The 8006-nt window shown below is 36.4% G+C and overlaps 1 pseudogene; it reads left to right on the top strand.

Moving 5' to 3' along the window:
• The first annotated feature begins 6023 nt into the window (after nucleotides 1-6023).
• On the top strand, nucleotides 6024-6550 carry LOC150015423 (large ribosomal subunit protein uL24 pseudogene; annotated as a pseudogene).
• Nucleotides 6551-8006: the final 1456 nt, after the last annotated feature.

The following is an 8006-nucleotide window of genomic DNA, read 5'->3' on the forward strand; positions in this document are numbered from 1 at the left end:
GACCATAATACCTGTGATAGTGAGGGAATACTGTAGTTGTATTTCTTCTCAGTTGTGGAGGGAGATGCAGCATTTCTGTCTACGCCTCCGTCTTGGTCGGAAGTCCTAGATATTCCTTATCAGACCAAGGAAATATCTTTTTGATTTGAGTTTGCTAAGGATTTTTGTTATATGCTTTTCCTGTGCCTGTTAGAATAATCATTAACTTTTCTGGTGTCAGTGTGGTAAATATATCCAACTTTTGGTATGGTGTGTTATCCTTCTCAGTATCACTGGATTTGGCTTGCCAATGTTTTGTAAAGAATGATTGTATATATGCTCATGAGGGAGATTAATCTGTAATATCCTTTCTTGTAATATTCTGTCAAGTTTTGAAATCAGTGTTATGACACCTCATAAAAAATTCTCAAATCCACAATGCCTGAGAGTGGAATCAGAGGTGCCGATGTGACATCTGGACCTGGGCTTGAACCATGTGAGAATGCTGGTGACTTAATTTTACCATCTATTTTCTTTCTCTTTTACATATTTTATTAATTATGGTATAATTTACATATAATAATATGTACAGACATTGCGCATTCCATTTGATATGTTTTGACAATGGTATAAGCCTAAAACAAGATATAGAAAATTTCCACTATTCTAGTAATTTCTTTCACACCCCATTCCCACCCAGAAGCAACTACTTATTAATTTTTAACAAACATAGTTTTGCCTGTTCTTGATGTTTACATAAATGGAATTACATAGTATATAGTCTTTTGTGTATGGATCTTTGTGAAATTCATCCATGTTGTTAGATATATAAGTGATTCATTTTTATTGCAGTGGTCTAGCTTATTGTATGACTATATCACAAATTGTTTATTCATTCTCTTGCCCACAGACATTCATTTTAACTTTTAGCTATTATGAATAAGGTTATTTGGTACAAGTGATTTTATGGATATGTTTCCATTTTTCCTGAGAAATACCTAAGAAAGGCACTGATGTCATATGTTTAACTTTATCAAAAACTGACAATCAGGCCCTGGTTGGTGTGGCTCAGTGGATTGAGTGCCAGCCTGCAAACCAAAGTGTCACCGGTTCAATTTCCAATTAGAGTACATGCCTGGGTTATAGGCCATGTCCCAGTTGGGGGCACTCAAAAGGCAACCACACATTGATGTTACTCTCCCTCTTTCTCCCTCCCATTCCCTCTCTCTAAAAATAAATTGATAAAAAAATAAAAAATAAATCTGACAGGTTTTCAAAATGTCCGTACCATTTCACATGCCTACCAGCAAAGTGTGAGAGTTCTAGTTGCCCCAAATCCTTGCTAGTGTCAATATCTTTTAAAAGGCATACTTGTGTCTATACCACTATATCTCACTGTTGTTTTTATTCCTTATGTATAATAATATTGCACTTCATTTCTTATTGACAATTTGTATAACTTTTATAAAGTTCCTGCTCAGGTTCATACTTCTACTGATGTTTAAATCAATTTGTAGGATTAATTTAAAAGTATATTCTAGTAAAGGGGGCCTAATATGTGGTAACGGAAGATGGTTTGACTTTGGGTTGTGGGCACACAGTGCAATATACAAATCTAGTATCATATAAATGTACACTTAAAACCTATATGACAATGAAAAAATACCCCCCCAATACGAAAAAAGAATACACAACCATTGCATGGCCCCAGAGTGTGGGTTCTTTTTATATTCCACCTCTTCCATGGACTTCTCCTTTTTCTTGCAACAGCATCCACCTCCACCTTTCTGGGACAAGATTATGACTCATTCCTGCCTCCTCAATACCCTTGTTCTTTGAACTGAGCTGTCTCCTCATTCCATGTTCCTGTCTTCATTTTAGGAAACGATGAGTGAGTTACTTCTCTTATTTGGGAAACAAAACCAATTTTTGTTTAAATATCCTTCCATCATTCACTACTTGTGTAACCCTGAGCAATAATATCCAACCTCTCAGCCTCAGTTTCCTTGTCTGCATCACATTGTCATGAACTTCAGATGCTGTATTATAGATTATACACTTAGAAGTTCTACAACACAGGGAAACAATTTTTAACACACTTCCTGTTGAGTTTGATTTTTCAGCTGTCGTAGACTTAAATAGACGTGCTGATTTCAAAACTGCAGTTAGTTTTCTTCTATCACATCAAGTTTTTTCTGCATAGCTTACCTTAATGGGACCACTCTAGGCTGAATCGAGCCTGGATCAAGAGAAGCACTAGTGCTCTCCTATTAGTTGAGAGCAAACCTCCCTTGAGTAGAGAGGAGTGGGGATGACCTTGGAGACCAACAACAGGCTCATATTTGTCTAGGCTATTCAGTTACACATGAGACAGTGTGGTGAGAGGTTGTGTGCTGCTCTATATACTGAATTGTATTCTGAAGTGTAGTCCGAGTTCTTGTCTGTATACAAGGAGTTAGCAGAATTTATTTTTTATTTCGTCGGCAGCCGTCCGTCTCGAGAGATGATGGTGTAGCTTCTTAAGAGTCTATCTGCACCACCGAGAATGGCTGTGCAGTCCGACTCGGGAGTGACACGGTATCTGTCTCCTCCCGTGTTGAATTGACATCTTGTGATGACGCTGGAGTGTCCTCTCCAGTGAAGCTGAAGCTACAGAGCCTGGGCAGGGTGATATGGAGGGTCTGCTGTTGCCCATGCAGCAGACCCCCCCTCTCTTCACAGCTGAAGGGTCCAAGGGAAAGACGGAGTCAATACAGCTTGGCTTCAGGTGCGCCGCAGGAGTTGCCAGTGTTGACTACAACGTCAAACCGCCTTAGGGACTCCGGCTCTGGATTTTCTGTCGGGGTTTACTCCCTTAGCCTTTCCCCTGAAGAGGTATGCCGCAAGGCAGCGGAGGTTTTTTGGAGTCAGAGTTTTCCTTCTCTGATGTGCCCTGACTGGAAGATCGAACCAACGACACTTAGCTCGCAGGCCGACGCTCAATCCACTGAGCCAAACCAGCCAGGGACATATTTTTTTATTTACATATGTACTTATTTCCTTTCCTTCAGATCATGTCTGCCTCTGCTATTTCTCATCATAAGTGCCTAAACAACTCTGATTTGTTTTGTTATATCTGTGGCAGTTTCACCATTCCCAGTCAGAGAAAAAACATCAGCGTATTTGTCAGGCAAGCCTATTTTGCATATCTTACAGTAAAACTTGGTGATCAAGGTAAGTCTTGGGCTCCTCACAAGGTGTGCAAGCAGTGTGTCAAGAATTTATGGATATGGACAAAGGGAACACATGATAAATTGCCATTTGGGATACCTTTGGTTTGGTGAGAGCTCATTCAAGCGACTGTTGTTTCTGTATAGTGAAAACATCAGGATAGAACAAGAAAAATAAATGTAAAATGTAAAACAGTCTACCATCAGCTATATACCCAGTGCCTCATTCAGCTGAAATCCAGGTGCCACTTTTCACTGAACTACCCTCTTTCAAAAAACAGGACTCTGGTGAAGAACTAAGTGACAGCAATGATGAAGATTTTGAAACTGAAAACAACTCAGTTTGTAAGGGATTTGATCAGCATGAGTTGAATGATTTGGCACAAGATTTGGGACAATCCAAAAAGGCTTCAGAACTCCTAGCATCAAGACTTCAAGAGAAAAACTTGCTTGAAAAAAGGAGGGAGGCATCCTACTTTCAATTAAGAGAAAGTGCATTTCTGCAGTATTTTGAAGTGACAGTGGCTTTGTGTATTGCCATAACATATATGGTTTAATGAAGGAATTGGGAATTCCAATGTATAATGCAACTGAATGGCGGCAGTTCATCGATAGCTCAAAGTGGAGCTTGAAGTGTGTCCTCCTCCACAATGGCAATTTCTTTGGTGCAGTCCCAGTAGTTTACATGAAGAATATGAAGACATAGAGTCATTGATCTGTTGCAATATCACAAGCACAATTGGATCATCTGTGTTGACCTTAAAATGGTCTGCTTCCTTCTTGGTCAGCAACACAGATACACCAAGTATCCCTGTTTTCTGTGTATGTGGGACAGCAGAATTCATGAGAAGCATTGGGTGGAGTTGAATTGGCCTCCAAGATCTGACCTCAAACCTGATGATCCAAACATTCTACATGAGGCACTGGTTGACAGAAAGAACATTATATTCTCACCTCTGCACATAAAACTGGGTCTCACAAAGCAATTTGTTAAAGCTTTGCCAACTGAAGAGACTGTTTCAAGTATCTCATTTTGGCTTTTCCCAACCTGTCATTTGAAAAGATAAAATATCTTAATATGTATGTTTGGTAGCAGAACTTTTCTACTTGTATACAATTTGACATACAGTAACAATATATAGCCTTTATATGAATAAAATAACTAAATAAACAGTCTATTCTGGTAATTTTTTCTTTATTTTCCTTTGTATGTACATTTTGTATGATTTTTGGGACAAAGAGAGGGCAACGTGTACCTTAAAAAGTTGATGTGTTAGAGAAAAACTGTAGTCATTTTTGGATTCAGATGCCAAAAGTTAGTCAAAAACAAGTATCATATCTAACTCACGAAAATCGTGTTCTCCAGTGTAATTTTACTGAGCAATGTCATGCCAATAAATTTAAAAATTTTTAGAAGAATATATATATACTATATATTCTAGGTAAAATACAAGGTCTTTACCATATATATGTATTGCAAATATTTTTTCCTTGGCTGTTGCTTGTTATTCACTTTTTTAAAAAAATTCTCACCCAAGGATATATTTATTGATTTCAGAGAGGAGGAAGAGTGTGAGAGAGAAACACAGTTGGCTGCCTCCCATACGCACCTGACTGGGGATCAAACCCACAACAGATGATACTCCAACCACCTGACCTACTTCACTAGGCCACTATTTACTTTCTTAATCTCTCTCGTGTTGAACAGTTTTAAATTTTGATATTATCATTTTTATCACTTTTTTGTTATAATTAAAATGTTTTGTGTTCTAAGAAACTTGTACTTGCTCATTTTTTTTTAACTCTCAGGGATATTGTATGCAACATTAGTATAATTTCGTTCCTTAATATTTGAAATCAATGATTATATAATTTGGGCCTCAGTTTTCTTGTGAAAATGTTCTTAGTAAATATTTCAATTCTTTAAATAGGTATAGAACTACTCAGATTTTTTCTTTTTGCTTCTTAAGCTTTATTTTTGAGAATTTTTGAGTATTTTATTCAAATTAACTAATTATTGTAATAAAATTATACATAACATTTTCTTATTTTTTAGTTGTGTCTAGAATCTGTACTAATGTCCTGTTTTCATTACAGATAGTTACAACTTCTGTTTTCTCTCTTTTACTTGATCATTTTTAATAGGGTTTTATTAATACTATTATCTTTTTTTTTTTCAAATAACCAATTTTGGTCCTGTTAATTTTCTACTTCATTTTTAGTTTCCAATATCTTTTTCTTTCCTTCTACTTTCCTACCTTTAGTTTGCTGGTATTTTTATATTTTCTTGAGGTGAAAACTTAACTGATTTTCGAACTTTTTATTTGCTAATATATGTACTTCAGGGTACTATTATTTTCTCTAATAACTGTTTAAGCTGGATTTCTATGTTTTTTGAGTTGTATTTTTGTTAACATTCACTCAAAATATTTTACAGTTTCCATTTTGATATATATATATATATATATATATATATATATATATATATATTTGACACATGGATTATTTAGAAGGGTATATTTAATTTCCATGCTTTTGGACTTTTCCAATTTTTCTTTTGTTACTGTTCTCTAGTTTAATTCCATTGTGGCAAAGAAACACACGAGATAATGTCGATCTTTTGAAGTTTGTTGATACTTTTTTATAGCCTAACATATGGTCAATTTTAGGAAATATTCTGTGTACCCTTGAAAATGTTAATTCTATTATTTTAGGATACAGTATTCTCTATTGTCAATTAATCTAACTTAGTTAATACTGGTATTCACGTATTCCTTATCTTTACTAATTTTATTATCTTTTTCTATTGTGTATTAAGAAGTCTTAGGGTGTGGATCTCTTCCCTTTTGCGGCCATCGCTGAGGCGCCAGCGGTCAAAATGAAGTTCAATCCCTTTGTGACTTCCGACCGGAGCAAGAACCGTAAAAGGCATTTCAATGCACCTTCCCACATTCGCAGGAAGATTATGTCTTCTCCTCTTTCCAAAGAGCTGAGACAGAAGTACAATGTTCGATCCATACCCATCCGAAAGGATGATGAAGTTCAGGTTGTACGAGGACATTACAAAGGGCAGCAGATTGGCAAAGTAGTCCAGGTTTACAGAAAGAAATATGTCATCTACATTGAACGAGTACAACGGGAAAAAGCTAATGGTACAACTGTTCACGTGGGCATTCACCCCAGCAAGGTGGTTATTACCAGACTAAAACTGGACAAAGACCGCAAAAAGATCCTTGAACGTAAAGCCAAATCTCGCCAAGTAGGAAAGGAAAAGGGCAAATACAAGGAAGAAACAATTGAGAAGATGCAGGAATAATGTAATCTTCTATACAACTTTCATTAAAAACTTGAAATGAAAAAAAAAAAAAAAAAAAGAAGTCTTAGTATCTCCATTATGATTTTGGATACTGATACAACTTCTATTACCAAGATTATTTCCTCACTCAGCAAATATTTATTATTATACCACCATGCTTATTGGTACCACAGGTGCTCTGAGAGACCTTACAGATTAAATCAGAAAACAATGATTAAATGAGCATCTATAATAAAAATTAATAAAGTTAATAAGAGGGCCAGAGCTAGACACTACAGCAACATCAGGAAAAGTATTCCATAACATATCATATTTAAGCTGAATCCTGAAAAGAGGAAATTAGTTGAATATATAAATCACTCCACTACCCTTCTCTGCCTGGCAGAGTGTATCAGAGGAAGTCACATTTCCCAGGCCTTTTCTCCTTTGACTTCAATGTAAATTCAGCCAGTGAGAAGCACTGGGAGACCAGACAGTGAGAGGAAGAAAAAGTTTAGTATTTGTCCCCTTCTTCCTTTTTATTTCAATATGATTCCAAGCAATGGCTGCATCTCCTTCGGGGCTGCAGGTCTCATAAGATATCTCCTCTGTCCATGGCCCCAACTTCTGCTTTGATTTTAGCATCTACCTGGTTTCTGGGATCAATTAACACTATCTCCTCACTGTATCCCTCCAAGCCTAAGGATGGTAGTTATTTCTTGTTATTGGAAATCACTAGGGTACTCACCTCCCTGCTAGCTTTCTCAGTTATTCCATCATTGATATGACCAATTCTTTTCATCAAATTTCTTTCTGTCTGAAATTTTTATTTTCATGAGTGGACCTTTACTCACATATAAGATAAGCAAGACTAGTGCTGCATAAAGAGAGAAGAGCATATTCTGAAAGTTAGTGTAGCTAGAGGAAAAGAAAAAAAGAGATATACAGTAATGGGAGGAGAAATGAGAAAGGAAAAGTGACATGATTCAAGATCAAGTGTTTTCAGGTGAAGAGTCATTGATGAGATATTTTTCCAGGATGATTATCTTAGAGGGAGACTAAGAAGGCATCCAGTCAGGAAATTGTAGAACTAATTTGGGCAAATAATAATAGTAGATAGTGGCAGTGGAGATACAGAGTGAATGGACTGGAAGGATGTTTAGGAATAAGGATGAGTAGAGTTTGATGCTTAATTGGATGGAGGCAGAGATAGAAAAGAATGAAAAACCACTGCTTTTTTTATTTTTCTCCATTATTTTTTCAATTAATTGCATAGAAGGTGTTACATAATAGACATTGTCCCAGTACTCTAATCTTGGGAACCCCCATTGAGTTCATAAAACCCTGTGCTAATAAAACAAGTGGAACATAATGGTATTTCCATGAGCACTTTCATGTCTTTGATACCAGGGCTCATGAGAGAGATTACCATACTAACTCATATCAGACTCACAAATTAGGTTAGTGCTACTGTGCCAGATTTAAATGAAGTCTCTGTTTGGCCCATCAGTTTATTGAGGTTG

The sequence above is a fragment of the Furipterus horrens genome, unplaced genomic scaffold (assembly GCF_987537825.1).
Source record: "Furipterus horrens unplaced genomic scaffold, mFurHor1.1.pri manual_scaffold_3, whole genome shotgun sequence".
NCBI classification, from domain to species: Eukaryota; Metazoa; Chordata; class Mammalia; order Chiroptera; family Furipteridae; genus Furipterus; species Furipterus horrens.